General features: G+C 43.5%; 1 protein-coding gene across 6 annotated transcripts in view; it reads right to left on the bottom strand.

Annotated features, from left to right (window-relative positions):
• The window catches only part of ALPK2 (alpha kinase 2), a 142,740-nt gene extending 127,522 nt beyond the window's left edge, over nt 1-15,218 (bottom strand). For 5 of the 6 annotated variants that reach the window (XR_013408104.1, XM_015122093.3, XM_077974715.1 and 2 more), the window contains exon 1: nt 14,742-15,218. The gene's annotated coding sequence lies outside the window, so the exon portion shown is untranslated. The remainder of the gene's footprint in view (nt 1-14,741) is intronic. The other variant, XM_077974713.1, reaches the window with a different exon arrangement.
• Nucleotides 15,219-16,526: the final 1,308 nt, after the last annotated feature.

The following is a 16,526-nucleotide window of genomic DNA, read 5'->3' as shown; positions in this document are numbered from 1 at the left end:
ATGAGCAACATAATTTGCAGGGCCCGGCTGAAGATGAAAATGAGGGATTCTTTGTGCAAACAGGATTAAGGATTTTAAGATGGTGACATCAGAGCATTAAACCAGAGACGGCACCCGGCCTGGCGTGGTGGCTCACGCCTGTAATCCCAGCACTTTGGGAGGCTAAGGCGGGCGGATCACAAGGTCAGGAGTTCAAGACCATCCTGGCCAACATGGTGAAACCCTGTCTCTACTAAAAATATAAAAATTAGCTGGGCATGGTGGCTCATTCCTGTAATCCCAGCAACTCCGGAGGCTGAGGCAGGAGAATTGCTTGAACTGGGACCTGGGAGGCGGAGGTTGCAGTGAGCCAAGATGGCGCCACTGAACGACACTGCCTGGGCGACAGAGCGAGACTCCACCTCAAAAGAAATAATAAAAAGACAGCACCCTTCTGGGCTCAGGGCCTTGTGTGAAGAACAGATCTTGGCCCATGAGGCCCCCCTTGCTTGGTGGATGCTGCCCTTGGAGCATTCTGCTCACAAATGCCTCTAGTGCTCTCTTTTGAGATCACTCCTGCTGCTTTAGAAGTTCCCACAGTATTTCCTTAATCTCAAGATGTTCTGTTTAGAAATATGGTGGGAACTGTATTTCCCAAAAAGTGTTCCCAAACTGCCCCTGCATAAAGCACCTACACTCTATAAATATCAGGGTTAAGTAAGTTAATGTAGGGGAATACACTGCCTTCCCTTCCTCAGGGAGAGTGTGTGCAGGAAGCAACTTCGTGCTTAAACCTGAAGTTCAATTAATTCACATGATGGGTAGAAAAAGCCGTAAAGTTGAAGAAGTGATACGGTAGCATCAAAAAGAGAGAAAACTGCTTGGGTGTGGGACAGAACACATGAGATGGGAGAGAGGTTTGAGAGACATACCTGCTGGGACAGGTATGGAAGACTCAGCAAGAGAGGCCGAACTGAAGATTTTTCAGAAACTATGCATTGTGGTTGTGAATTGGGTCCTTTTGACATTATTTAACAAATGACTTACATTTCCAGTTATTTTTGGTTGTAGAATTTCTTAAACTTAGCTGTGCAGAGGCTGGATGACATGGGGCTCCAGTTAATATGTGTGGTATTTCAGAGCATAGTAAACCCCTCTCAGCATAGCTGGCAAATTAGTTGCACAGCACAGGAAGAAAATTCATCTGCTAGATAGCAAATAGATACCTCCATTCCAGATTAGGTTACAAGTACATTTGGCGGTTGAGGAATTGATATCAACTGGTATTTTTTAAAACTCAGATTTAACACCAGCCCAAGGCTGGTCTTGAACTCCTGGGCTCAAGCCATCCCCCCACCTCAGCCTCCTGAGTAGCTGGGACTACAGGCTTGAGCCTCCATGCCCAGCTCTTTTACAGCTTTAATGAGATATAATTACCACATCATACACAATTTACTCATTTAAGGTGTACAATTCAATTGCTTTCACTATATTCAGAATTGTGCAACCATCACCACAATCCATTTTAGAACATTCTCATTACCCTAGAAAGAATTCCTATACCCCTTTTACTTCCTCATCTCCCCATTTCCACCCCCCACCCCCATGACACATACAGCCAGAGGCAATCACTAATCTACTTTCTGTCTCTATGTATTTGTCTATTAAGGGTTTTTTTTTTTTTTTAGAGACAGGGTCTCACTACATTGCCCAGGCTAGTCTTGAATGCCTGGGCTCAAGCAATCCTCCCACTTGGCCTCCCAAAATGCTGGGATTATAGGCAGAAGACACAGAGCCCGGCCTATTCTGGATATTTTATATAAATAGAAGCTTTCACTTAACACAATGTTTTTGAGGTTTGACTATGTTGTCGCCTGTATCAGTACTTCATTCCTTTTTGTGGCAAATCAGCAATGCTTTTTAGAAGCAACTGTAGAGACAGAGGGATGACTACCCCACTCTTCACATTCCTAGGGAAGTTACTCAAACGGAGGGGGACAGTGGGGGACAGGGCAGCTCTCATAGCAGGAAAACACCCTCCTGAGTAGGAGGCCCCATAGAACTGTGAACACAATGCAGGCTTTGCCACTGCCAGAAACAAATCTACATCCAGCTCTGCCAATTATAAGGCAAGGCATTGAGCCTACCTTCTCATCTGTAAAAGGAGGGAATGAAAATAGGCTGAGGATACGTACGTCAATTGCCTTGTGAAAATCTGTTACATAATTAGTTTTCATAATGGTAATCAGTGTAGTATAAGGAAAGAGTTCACTTGTTTCATCAGTTTCCTTTTCTGCTGTGGGTTACCACAGTAATTCTTTTTTAAAGTGGTACACCAACTACTATGTAAAAATGTCTCTGGGTGTAATTCTCACCCGTAATAGTAATTTACAGGACATGACCTTCCGTTCTCATTCCTGGAGATCACTGCTATGGATGGCGAAGGAGGAAAGGATAAATCCAGCTGTCAAGAGCTGGGCTGACGTTGAGGAGCTTCTGTGTCATCCGTGACTCCTCCCCAGGTGACGATTTCCTGACAGTGTTGTCCCACATGTGAAAATACTGACAAACACACACTATTTGACTCACACAGTCAGTTTAGTGACCACATATCTCAGCCACAGAGCACTGACTGTACTCTGGAGAGGAAAAGGACAGTTAAGTCAGGCTGTGGCTCGTGTTTCGTGGCTTCTCTGAAGGTGAGAACCCTTGATGACAGATGTATCATTCTCTGCTAGAGATGAACAATCAATATTGAATTATTGGGATTAGTGGAGGAGTTTGTGGTAGGCTTCACAGATGACCTTGGAAAAACAGTGTGTTCATTGGAAAGAATGCTGCATTTGCCTCTTTTTTTGCTGTGTGGTTAAGGTGTTAGGATATATCTGTATATTTATTGGTTTCCATCCACAATTCCTGGCTCCTAACTCCCATAGTCCTTATTATAATGTTGGGGCACTTCTGGCCTCGGGAAACAGAATCTCTCTCTCTCTTTCTGACCTTCTATCCTCCTTTTACCTGTCCAAGGCAGGACTCTGATTGTGGTCAAAAGCCCTCATTCCAAAAGACCCTCATTCCTGCCCCATACCCTAGGGGAAAGAAAGCCACACAGAGAAAAGAATGCCAAGAAAATCTGAACAGACAGGCTTGCTGGGTTCAGATCAGGTGCTTTTTGTCCAATCACATTTCTACATGGTTCTCAATCATGCCTATGTAGCGAAGCCTCCATAAAAGCCCAAAAGGACAGGGTTTGGGGAGCTTCCAGAGAAGTGAACACGTGGAGGCTGACAGGAGGTGAAGAACTCATCCACACACTGGGAGGATGGCGCATCCCAACTCCATGGGGACTGAAGCACCTGCAAATTGCCCTAGGATCTCTGCATCTGGCTGTTTACTTATATCCTTAAAATCACCTTTGCAATAAACCAGTAAATGTAAGTGTTTCCCTGAGTTCCATGAGCTACTCTAGCAAATTAACCCCAAGAGGTGCTCATGGGAACCCCAACTTGAAGCCAGTCAGTCAGAAGTTCTGGAAGCCTTGACTCGCAGCTGGTTGTCCGGGGGTTCGGGGGGTGGGTGAAGAGTAGCCTTGGGGACTGGACCCACAACCTGTGGGATCTGACACTATCTCCGGGTAGACAGTGTCGGAACTGAATCCAAGAACACGCCACCGGTGTCTGCAGCTTGGCGTATGGGGCAAATCCACCACGACTTTGGTCACAGAAGTCTTCCTCTTCCTCTGTGTTGATGATTGTCATTGTGGTGGTGGGAGAGCAGAGAAAAAAAGGTTCGAGAGAGATTTTCCCTAAACAGTGGATCGTGGCAAGTTTCTTTCTTTTTATTTGTATTTGAATTTATTTATTTATTTATTGAGAGAGAGTCTCACTATGTCGCCCAGGCTAGAGAGCAATGGCACAATCTCAGCTCACTGCATCCTCTGCCTCCCGGATTCAAGCGATTCCTCCCTCAGCCTCCTGAGCAGCTGGGATTACAGGCATGAGCCACCACACCCGGCCCACATATCACATTTTGATAGCTACTCTAAAATGGGCAGGACCCTTGACAGGTAGCAGGGTAATGTCATGATGCAGGATGTGGACTCCTGCACCTGCTCCCTAGGCTCAAACCTCTGCTCTGCCACTCACTAACTGATCATCAGTCTGCCTCAGTCACTTCTTCTATAAAACTAACATAATAGCAGTATCTATTTATTTGACCGTTATGGAATTTGAGTCAGTCTATGTAATGCTGTTCTGAATAGTATATAAAGTAAGCACTATGTATGTGAGTGTTAGCTGCTGCCAGTGGCTTTGGGTTTAACATTGGCAAGATTATAAAAATAATGTATTTATCTCAAATTGGTGGAGAACAAAGGCTATAGGAGCGTTATTTGAACATTTAAAACGCTCAAGTGATGTCAAGTTTTATTTTGACTAATCTGCAACCCCCTTCCCACCACCAGTCTGCATCCCTCTTCCCCCACCCTCAATAGCCAGCAAGTCGCATGGCTGCTGTCACCAGAAAGCCTGCTGTCAGCAGAAAGGATCAGGGAAGAGGTCATAGCTCACAAGCAGACCACGGGTAACCAGCTCTTGTGGAGCTGGCGGGAAGGCCAGCAGTTAGGGCGCCTACTCAGTGGGGACAGGAGGGATTAGTTCTGATTACCCAGCCTAATCCAATGGCAATTGTCTTCCTGAATTTGCCATCTCGCAAATTAGGTGATTGCCATCACCTAATACCCAGAGCCGTGTTAGTTAGGGAAGCTTATTCAAAGATGATTTCTGTAAATTGCGTGGGGAGGACGGCAGACCATGTGGGGAGAGACACTTAACACATTTCGGGTGCCTACTGTGTGTCAGACCCAAGGCTGGGCACTTCGTATTTCATCTTCACAGTGAACCTGTCTGGTGGATGTTCTTTGCTATTTCCCAGCTAATGACTCGGAAGCTTCAGTCACTTCTAAAGGTTGGTGTAAGAAGCATAACTTCTCACAGCCTGCAAGTGGTAGAGCTGAAACATGAGTCCAGATTAGCTGGAGTGGAATATCGGTGAGGATGGGAAAAGAACAAAAACGCTCATTCATTGCCGGTGGGAATGGAAAAGTGGTACAGACATTTTGGAAAACACTTTGGCAGTTTCTTAACCCATTTCCCATTTGCCCCAAGAATACTGCTGTCTCTAATCCTGATGTAACATCATATACATTTCTGTTACATCAGAATTAGAGATAAATTCTGTTTAGAAATAACTCCAAAAACAGTTTTTGTATTTTATTTTCACATTGAAAATCAGCCAAATTTGTTTCAGCCTCAAAGAGCCTATTTATGTAAAATTGAGTGCTGGCAACAAGCTGCCCTTTTTTTTTTTTTTCCTAAATGGGAAATGGGTTTCAAAGTTAAACATAAATTTACCAAATGACCCAGCAATTCCACTCTGAGTTATCTTCCCAAGAGAAATGAAAATGCATATTCACACAAAGACTCGCACACAAATGTTCTTAGCAAGGTTATTCATAATAGCCAAAAATCGGAAACAACCTAAGTATCTATTGGAAATAACCTAACGCTCCAACTAGTGAATGGGTAGACAAAATGTGGTATAGCCATATAATGGAATACCACTGAGCAATAACAAAGAACAAACTATGGATACGGCGGGCTGTGGCTCACACCTGTTATCCCAGCACTTTGGGAGGCTGAGGCAGGCAGATCACCTGAGGTCGGGAGTTGGAGACCAGCCTGGCCAACATGGTGAAATCTGTCTCTACTAAAAAACACAAAAATTAGCTGGGCATGATGTCAGGTGCATATAATCTCAGCTACTTGGGAGGCCAAGGCAAGATAATTTCTTGAACCCAGGAGGTGGAGGTTGCAGAGAGCCGAGATCGCACCATTGCATTCCAGCTTGGGTGACAGAGCGAAGCTCCTTCTCAAAACAAAAAAACAAAAAACACAAAATTATGGATACATGGTATGACATAGATGAACCTCAAACACATTCTCAGTATGCTTAGTGAAAGAAGCCATACACAAGAGACCATACAATAAATGGAATTAAGTGTCCAATAGAAACTATAAAGACAGAAAGTAGATCAGTGGTGGCTGGAGGTGAGGGCAGTAGGGAGAATGCTAATAATAAATGTGCCTGAAGGATCTTTTGGGGGTGATGACAATGTTCTAAAACCAATCTATGGTGATGATTGCCCAACCTAGTAGATTTGCTTTTAAAAACAAATCATTGCATTTAACAATTAGAAATGGTGAATTATATATGATATACAAAATACACCTTGTTAAAGTTAATTTTAAAAATAGAAGCAAGGAGACAAACATTTAATGAGCCCCTACTAAATTCACTGCGGCGTTACCTGTGACAGCAAAAGCTAAATGTCCATCAATAGGAATGTGGTTATTGTATACCTAAAGAATGGAATCTTTTTTTCTTGTTAACAACAATGTACATTTAAAAGAATGAGACAGGCCAGGTATGGTGGCTCCTGTGTGTAATCCCAGCACTTTGGGAGGCCAAGGTGGGTGGATCGCTTGAGCCCAGGAGTTTAAGATCCATCTGGGCAACATGGTGAAACCCCATCTCTACAAAAAGTGCAAAAATTAGCTGGTGTAGTGCATGTCTGTAGTCCCAGTTACTCAGGAGGCTGAGGCAGGAGAATGGCTTGAGCCTGGGAGGTTGAAGCTGTAATGAGCCGTGATTGCACCACTGCACTCCAGTATGGGCAACAGAGCAAGACCCTGTCTCAAAACAAACAAACAAAAAAAAGAGACACTGATAATGGAATAAAAAAATGCACTGATATGGAATAATCTCCAGGATACATTAAATGAAATAAACAATGTATAAGAGTGCAGGGAATGTGATCACTTTTTTTTTTTTTTTTTTTGAGACGGAGTCTCGCTCTGTTGCCCAGGCTGGAGTGCAGTGGCATGATCTTGGGTCACTGCAAGCTTCGCCTCCCAGGTTCACCCCATTCTCCTGCCTCAGCCTCCCAAGTAGCTGGGACTACAGGTGTCCGCCACAATGCCCGGCTTATTTTTTGTATTTTTAGTAGAGACAGGGCTTCCATGTTAGCCAGGATGGTCTCAATCTCCTGACCTCATGATCCACCCGCCTTGGCCTCCCAAAGTGCTGGGATTACAGGCATAAGCCAACTGTCCCCGGCCAATGTGTTCACTTTTTTTTTTTTTAAAAAAAAAAGAGGGAGTCTCGCTCTGTCGCCCAGGCTAGAGTGCAGTGGCATAATCTCGGCTCACTGCAAGCTCCGCCTCCCAGGTTCACACCATTCTCCTGCCTCAGCCTCCTGAGTAGCTGGGACTACAGGTGCCCGCCACTTCACCCGGCTAATTTTTTGTATATTTAGTAGAGATGGGGTTTCACTGTGTTAACCAGGATGGTCTCGATCTCCTGACCTCGTGATCCGCCTGCCTCGGCCTCCCAAAGTGCTGGGATTACAGGCATGAGCCACCACGCCCAGCCCATGTGATGACTTTTAAAGGCAAAGAAGAAGGAGGAGGAGGAGGAGAAAATAATCTAATATGCTTGTTTATACATATATTGACTAGAAATACACAAGAAAGCAGTAGCTTGGTTGCTCCTGGGAGGGGGCCTAAGTGTCGGGGGGAAAAGAAGGCATGCCATTTGGAGGCAGTGACAGTCTTTGTATATCTTTCTGGATACCTTGACTTGATGTATCTTACCTAATAAACAAGTAAAAGCTAACTTTTCAATATTAATAGTGAGCCACTCCATGTGCCCGGCAGTGTGTTGGGTGCACAATTCATCACACAGACGTGGTGAATACTGAGCTGGCAGAACCTCCCTCTGGATTTGTTTTGAATATATTTTAGGTGGATGAGTCTTTCCACTGAGTCTCCTCTCCCCTGCTGCTTAAAATGTGTGGCAGTTTCCAATCTTTATGAGAGGGCAAAAAAAAAAGGTTAAATAAAACCTGTGCGAGGCCGGGCATAGTGTCTCACTCCTGTAATCCCAGCATTTTGGGAAGCAGAGGCAGGCAGATTACCTGAGGTCAGGAGTTCGAGACCAGCCTGGCCAACATGGTGAAATCCCATCTCTACTAAAAATATAAAAATTAGCCGGGTGTAGTGGCACACACCTGTAATCCCAGCCACTAGGGAGGCTGAGGCAGGAGAATTGCTTGAGCCCGGGAGATGGAGCTTGCAGTGAGCTGAGATGGCGCCATTGTACTCCAGCTTGACCGACAGAGTGAGACTCTGTCTCAAAAAAATAAATAAGTAAATACAAAAATAAATAAAACCTGTGTGACAGTTTAGTACCTCCCCTGAATTTACAACTGAAAAACGCACCTGAAACACAGGTTAGGTGACATTTTCAAGGTCACACAGCTTGTTAGTGACAGAGTCCAGGTTTCTTGATTCTGATTTTCCATGTACTGCATTGAAAGGATACATTCTCTTGCCTATCTTGGGGTAAAGACAGGGAAGAGAGGAGACCTTATGGTGTTATAAACATACAAAGTGTGACAGTGCTATAATCAGACCCACTTCCATGAGTTAACTGATTAAAATCACTTTGGCTTGAAGTTGAATGTCATGGGCCGACTGCTGTGTCCAGTCTAGGAATGTGTCATCAGTGTCAGCACAAACACTTCGTAGTAAAGAAGGCCCCTCTCTGGCTCATTTTCCTCTTATCCTCCGCATTTTCCCAGGCTCCTTATGTTCCTACCCTCACTCCCCTGTAACTCCTGAAAACTCCAAAGCCACTCCAACTAATCCCTCTTGGGAGAATGTTTACTTTTCAATGTGGCCAAGAGGTGAAACGCTGTGGAATTTCTGGCACCAGACAATATAGGGAAGAACCTGGAAAACCTTAGGCTCTCTTCTGTCTCCTTGCCCCCCGACAAAAATAAGACCAACCCTGAGTGTAGTTAACTGAGCCTGAGTGTAGTTAACTGAGCCAGAATTCATTATGCTGAACTAACCACCTGTCAGCAAGACCATTCAGAAAAAATCAGTGGTGTGAGGACAGGGAAGAGATTCTCAGGAGAGTGGCAGTCTGATCTCTGCCACCTTCTACCCTCATCCTTCAACCCAGCCAGTCAGAGTGTCTTAGGGGAACACTTTTCATATAATGCCTCCACTGGCCTTATTTCCAGAAGATTTTTTTTTTAAATAGAGATGGGGTCCCACTACGTTGCCCAGGCTGTTCTCAAAATCCTGGGCTCAAGCGATCCCCCACCCACCTCAGACTCCCAATACAGAAGATTTTTAATGGTTCTTTATCTAATCTTGTTCTAGTAAATAAAGTGTGCCTTAGAGATAAGGAACATCACATCCAATAAAAAGGGCCGTAAGGTGTAGTACTGTAGCCAACGGTTCATTCCATTTCTTTTTATTTCTTTTGAGATAGGGTCTCGCTCTTTCACCCGGCTGGAGTGCAGTGGTACAATCTCGGCTCACTGCAACCCCTGCCTCCTGGGTTCAAGCAATCCTCCCACCTCAGCCTCCTGAGTAGCTGGGATTACAGGCATGCACCATCATGCCTGGCTAATTTTTGTATTTTTAGTAGAGACAGGGTTTTGCCATGTTAGCCAGACTGGTCTCAAACTCCTGACCTCCAGTGATCCTCCTGTCTCGGTCTCCCAAAATTCTGGGATTACAGGTGGCTTGCGCCACCATGCCTGGCTGGTTCCTTCCATTGCTGAGGCAGGACTGTTCTGTGGAAGAACATTTTGACTTGTCTGGGCTGAACTTTAAAGCATGCCCATCCTAATTTTTTGGTTTAATTTTTCCTGGCTTACCTTTAGCAGTAATATTCTTAATCTTTAAAGTATAAATGCTCCCCATGGCTATCTTTACGACTAAGGGAACAGGTGGTATGATTTTAGAGGCCTTTCTCCAAAATATCTAAAATATCCTAAAGTGGCCATTCGCTTGTCCTCCTAACCCAGCCTCTCCCGTCACTCAGCAGCCTGGGGACTTGGTTGGCGAGACCTCAGCCTTCCTGCTTTGTTGGCTCTGATTGGTCTAAACTGTGGTGCACTTGCTCACTGACCTAGTCATTAACCAAAGTCAATCGCATGTGGCACTCTCCAAAAAGTAGTTCAGGGGAGACCCAGTCAGTGCAAAGCTTAGGTTGTTCACTCTGTCATCCACAGGAAAAGGAAAGCATGTGAACCTCAGCGGAGGCCAATAGCTATCTTGAGACTGTGCTAAAGCTGATAAAACCAAAACAGAGATGAGCAGAGCTTTCAGAAATGCAGAGAAACAGCGGGGTCCTGACCAAACTCCTGGACTCTTCCATGGTGCGAGCAATAAATTCCTGTTACTGATTAAGGTAGTTTGAGTTGATTTCTTTCTTTTTTTCCGTTTTTCCTTTTCTTTTCTTTCTTTCTTCTGGTTTTTTTTTTTTTTTTTTTTTTTTTTTTTGAGACAGAGTTTCACTCTTGTTGCCCAGGCTGGAGTGCAATGGCACGATTTTGGGTCACTGCAACCTCTGCCTCCTGGGTTCAAGCGATTCTCCTGCCTCAGCCCTTCAAGTAGCTAAGATTACAGGCCTGTACCAGCATGCCTAGCTAATTTTGTATTTTCAGTGGAGACAGGGGTTCACCATGTTTCACCAAGCTGGTCTCGAACTCCCGACCTCAAGTGATCCACCCACCTTGGCCTCCCAAAATGCTGGTATTACAGGCATGAGCCACCAAGCCCGGCCAAGTTGATTTCTTCGTTGCTTCAAGAAGGCATGCCCTCTCCTCCTTGGCCCGCACTGCCTGAAATTCCTACCATTTGGCTCTCCATTCCAGATCTCTTTGTTGGACACCAAGTTACAACTAAGTTACCAACAGAAGGAATGGACTGAAGATTAAATGGCTTGATCAAAACCATCCAACTCTTGACAATTCTTTCATCATCAAGAAGGCAGGGGAGGAGAAGTGTGAAAAGCGTAGCCCAACCACACTAATTTCTGATTTTCATATTCATCCTTTCTCTTTCTGCCCTCCATGTTTTTATTTTGCTTTTCTGGATTTCCTTTACATGGAAGGACCACCAGCCTGTTCAAACACCCCGCCAGGTTTTCAAACCCCTAGCTCAAATGCTGGTTTCTCTTTGAAGGCTTCCCTGATATCCTCAGCTGGAAAAAAAGAAAAAGCCCCTAAAAACTAGAGACCATTAGCCTCAGGGTATTGTCCCTCACTCAGTGTCACCCCCAGCAGCTAGACTGTAAACTGCTTGCCTGCAGGGCACCTGATGGGTTCACCTTTTATGTTTGCAACACTAGCACATTGTATCTGTGTCTCTGGTATCCCCTGAGAAGTAAGGAAAGTTTGGTGGTTGAAAAGAATAAACACAAATAGGTTTTCTTCAGGAACTGCAGGCCGAAGAAATGGCTATAGCAGTGGTTCTCAGAGTGGCCCCTGGGCCACGCCATCAGCATTTCCTGGGAACAAGGAGGAAATGCAAATTCTTGGAAACTTCAGAATCAGAAGCTCTGGGGGTGGAGCCCAGCAAGCTTTATTTTAACAAGCTCTTTAGATTCTGTTGCACTTGGAAGTTTAAGAACCACTGGGCTCAGAGGAAGGTCTTAAACTAGGGGTTGAGGAGCAAATGAGCCTGTTTGTCTAAGAGCAGGGGCCTGGTTGTCTAAGAGCAGGGCTGAAGATCAAGTGAAAACCCAGGTGAGTTGTGCAGCCCAGACATAAGGATGGCAGTTCTATCCTAACACAGATCTAACACAGATAGCAGTTCTCCAGGCTGGCCCTCCAGAGGGAGGGTGCAGTGTATCCAGACCTGAACTCTCGGAACTGAGCTTCTCTTCAACTTGCTCCCTGTCTCTTTGAGCTGATGTCTGAAGTCTCCTGATCAGTTTTGTCTGTTTGGGCCATGCCAAGTTGGTATGCATAGGCGGAGATCCCAATAAGGGCTCGAAACATGTTTAAGTGTTTTATTTAATGTAGGTCAAATGTATATTCTTTCGTTTTCGCCAACCCCAAGATGACGTGATTACATTCTCCCAAGTTGCTTTACATGTTTGCATTTTCAGTTTTTCTTTTTGGCAGCATCCAACCCAGAGTAACATATCCTGGGTTCCTTGTGAACCTGTCTGTAACCGAAGTGAAGAATGTATCAAGGTACTGCGATGTGCCCGGGGAAAAGCTGTGGGGTATCTCAGTGAAAACAAGGGGCAATGAGAAAGATGTCTGATAAAGTTCTCGGGAGCCAGCCCACAAGCCGGCTTGTGAATCTCATCTGCTCCCTCCCGTCCCTGACTGGCCTTTCTCCCTATTCATTGTGTACTTTTATCACTGACCCCGCCCAATTCTAGCCCACAGTGCGATCCCTACCCTGGAAACGACACTTCTTCTGAGCTGGCCCAGAGCTACTCCCCCTGCTCAGCTCCGCCAATGGCTGGCCCAGTTCAGAGAATTTTCACCTCCACTCCCGCCCCCACCTCTCTCAATGCAAGACTCGACTATAATCTTTGAGGAAAGGCTGGGCGTCTACCTTCATTTTCATAGTTTTCATCGTGATCACAGGCCTTTCATTACTATGTATTCCCAAACACTCATATTGAAATATGGTACTGGTGTGTATTAAAAAGCATTCCCAGGGGATGTTGATAAATCTCTACTTCTGCTTTTAGATAATAAGCATCAATTATCCATCAACTATTTTCAGTAAAAAATTTTTTTTTCTTATTTATCATAGATACATTCTAAAATATAATTTTTTTTCTTATTTTGTTTTCAAAGACGTTGTTTCCAAGTATAGAATTTTTCTCAAGGAATCTAATCGTTATGTTTATTTAATTATTGCAGTGATGCTTATAATGTACAGTTTCTATTACTTTATATAGTTTATTTTATGGTATTATTCCAAAGTTTCAGCAAAAAAAAGAGAAGCTTTTAATTAAGGTGAAAAACAAACTTTTGTTGAGAAACTATGATTCAACAGATACTTTAGGTATATTTATTCATCTAATCCCCCATCAATTCTGTTAAAGTGAATACTGTTATGATTTTACGGATGAGTAAACTAGGGTTCAAACAGGTTGAAAAGTTATGCTAAAGTTGGGAGTCAATTCCAAATCTGACTCCAAAACCTTTCTTAGGACCTCCCCTGCTTCTCCCACCTCCATCCAGAGTAAGACACTAACTCAACTGCATCCCCATCACAGGGGCTGATACCTACATGCGAGTGTTCAGGAGGCTGTTAAAAACTCATGAAATTGGAGGAGAAAAAAACTTGGCAGGTAATGACAACAGGAACTCTGCCCTACCTAAAAACTTCCCCAAATTGTGATTAAATGTTTGGTGAAAACATCAAAAAGACAATGTAGGCTGGGTGTGGTGGCTCACGCTTGTAATCCCAACACTTTGGGAGGCCGAGGCGAGTGGATCACCTGAGGTCAGGGGTTCAAGACCAGCCTGGCCAACATGGTGAAACCCCGTCTCAACCGAAAATACAAAAAAATTAGCTGGGCGTGGTGGTGGGTACCTGAAATCCCACCTACTTCGGGAGGCTGAGGCAGGAGAATCACTTGAACCCAGGAGGCGGAGGTTGCAGTGAGCCAAGACCGAGCCATTGCACTCCAGCCTGCGCAACAAGAGCAAAACTCTGTCTAAAAACACAAAACAAGCAAAAAAATAAAAACAACAACAACAAAGGACAATGTAATTCAGGAGCGAAAATACATTTAGTTTGTTTTAAGTCCGATTTCCAAGATCTGAACGTGGTTATTGGCCATCCATGCTTTCTAATACAGGATTTGTGAAGTTGTTGATTCGGAAGGTAACCCACAACATCCTTGGTTTCAGTACAGAAGCCACACAGCAAAAACTCCTTCAATTTGCCCTTAGTTGATATAGAGTTATAAAACATATCACATATCTCTGGAATTACCGTTCCTGGTTAATTAATCTTTAGAAATAAAGGCTACCTTTACATAAGGAAAAGGTTGTGGAAAGAAAATAATTAGAGCAGAAGCAGCTCTAAATGCTGTTCTTGCTTTTATCTATTTTTAAATGATTGCCAAATGTCTGTAACTGACACCCTTAATCAGGGCTTTTAAGGTTTAGATGTGTTCATTAAACTGTAATGTGACAGTGGTGGCATTTAATTGATGGATTTTTTTTGGCTGACTTTTTGCCTTAAATTTTTTTTAAAATCTATTTTTTTTTTTTACAATAAATGCTTACATCAGCCATTTTGAAATGCCTGATAGCTTTTCAGCAAATTGTATTACCTGTTGTCAGACAATATACTTCTGTGTCTACCCAGATAGGAGAGATTTTCAATCATTCAGTAATTCACAGTAAATTGAATAACTCTTAACTAAAATACTCAAATATTTCAGACAAAAGTCTCTGGGGCCTGAGTTACCTGGATAATTAACTTAACTTTTTATGTTACTTTTCAAAGCTTTACATCTCACTGCTTCGAGTCATCCTGTATATTTTTTCTAACTGCTAAGATAGACATGATGTGAAAGAAACTATTTTCATTCATTATTGTCAAGCCAAAATAAGCACACCTTTAAAAATAGCAATAATTTTCAAAAAGTGCCAAAATGGACTTAAATTACAAGACCATGAGAATTTGCCCACTTTAAAACCTTATATACCCAAATATCCCATATAGCCCCTATTTGTTTCATCTCATTCTGTTTCATAAGGAAACAATCTGCTTCATTCTTTGTTGCAGAAAATGTTAACAACTATATATTGAAAGTACAGCCATTCCTTATGTAAAAACCAAAGTCTACATACTTACTTTTCAATACTCTTTGTCCAAGAAATGTTATAGGAGGGCTGGCTCGGCTGTGGCTTCCCCAGGCTGTGTGTGAGGCATTGACTGGGTGTTCCCGGGACAGGAATTTGAAGGAGTTTACAGGGTTCAGGGTCTTTTCCACGATCAGGTCAAAGCACAGATGGGTCTGCTTCCAGAAAGTTCATATCTTCCTAAGAGGGGAAATTCCATGCCCAGGGAAGTTCTGGAAGAAGAGCATTTTTCCCCCGCCCTTCAATGAACTAGGTCATAGCTGAAGCTGGAGAATATATTTTAGCATCCCTGTGATGAAACTTGAGGGCTGTTTCTGCAGTAGGTGCAACACTTGTTGACACGCCGGGGAGGCCCTGGCAAGGGGGCCTGGTGAAATGCAGCCCCAGGGAGCTGATGAAACCCAGATGAGCTGTCACTGGCTGCTGCTCGGGAGACGGAGCAACTCTCTACAAAGCCCATGCTGGACCCTGGGCTTAGTTGCTCACCCCTTAGGAAAGGAAAAACTTGCTGCCTGATAAAGGGATTAAGGCCGATGTAATACAACCAGTTCTCGTACCAAGGTTATCAGGCATTTGAAGTACACATAGGAAACCCATGGAGGGGGTGGCGGAGAGGTAAAAATACAAGTTATATGTTGTTCATTTAGAACAGGTATCATAGCCGTCCTCTGAAGTTCTCTGAGAAAGGCAGAAGCCACAGAAGGAAGGCGGGATCCACCCTCCTCACCCTCCTTACCCCCTTTGTCTGTCTGTCTGTCTCTCTCTCACACACACACATACACACACACCTTCCTATTTTGACTATAATAGAAAGAAAAGAATGGACAAAGATCAGAAGAAATTCACAGAAGAAATACCACAGGTTCTGTTCCTTCAGATTGCCTGGAATGGTTCTTATTGGGAAAGCAGATTTTGTAATATGGGCATTTCTTTTACTGAATTTTATCCAAGTCTAAAAACATAGAGAATCCTTTAGCATCATTCTGTAACTACTTAGCCTCTCCCCAAAAATATTTTAATGTATGACACCTGGAAATTGACAGCTTAGACAGAAATCTCTTTCGAGACTCACGGAGACGGCTCAAATTAGCAGCTCCAGGGGTGACTTTGAAAGGGACATAGCTGTAAATACTCACTCTGTGTTGAGCACTGCAATCCTCAAAAGCAAATTGTTTTACGCAGCACAGCATGTACATCACTACCCCTTGATGGAATGCAACTTTTCACAAGATGAAAAATCCTCTGAAATGATGAAATATTAAGAAGCATGGGGTGACGTGTTCTGTTTTTCAGTTTTATCTTCCTATGAGAAAAAAAATATGAAAGCTGAGACACTGTAAAATGATGACTATCTCCTGGGGAACACACCGAGGAAATGCCACAGAGCACAGAAATGACCAGCTCTTTGCAAATGGTTGGCTTTGTGGAAAGCTGAGGTCTTCACAATGTAAGGTCTGTTCCAGATAAGAAAAAGGAGATAACTTCAGGTTGGGAATGAAGAGAGGAGGAAGGTGTGAAGATAAAGAATAAACAAATGCTATGGCATGCCACAGAGAGGATAAAGTCAAAAGTGAAGGAATGTCCCAAAGCAATAGATAAATGTGATATGGTTGTGAAAGAAGTGTTGCCTGGGAGTTCTTAAATGGACAAGTTAAAATTCACTATGAAACTTAATTTTGTTTCTCTGAAATAACTTGAAAAACCAATTCCCTCAACTCCTAGCATTCATCTCCTAGCAAAATAAATGTAAAGAGCAGAAGGTTTATATATGTGTATA

This window comes from Macaca mulatta, chromosome 18 (assembly GCF_049350105.2).
Source record: "Macaca mulatta isolate MMU2019108-1 chromosome 18, T2T-MMU8v2.0, whole genome shotgun sequence".
Taxonomy (NCBI): Eukaryota; Metazoa; Chordata; class Mammalia; order Primates; family Cercopithecidae; genus Macaca; species Macaca mulatta.
This window is presented reverse-complemented; position numbering and strand designations above follow the sequence as displayed.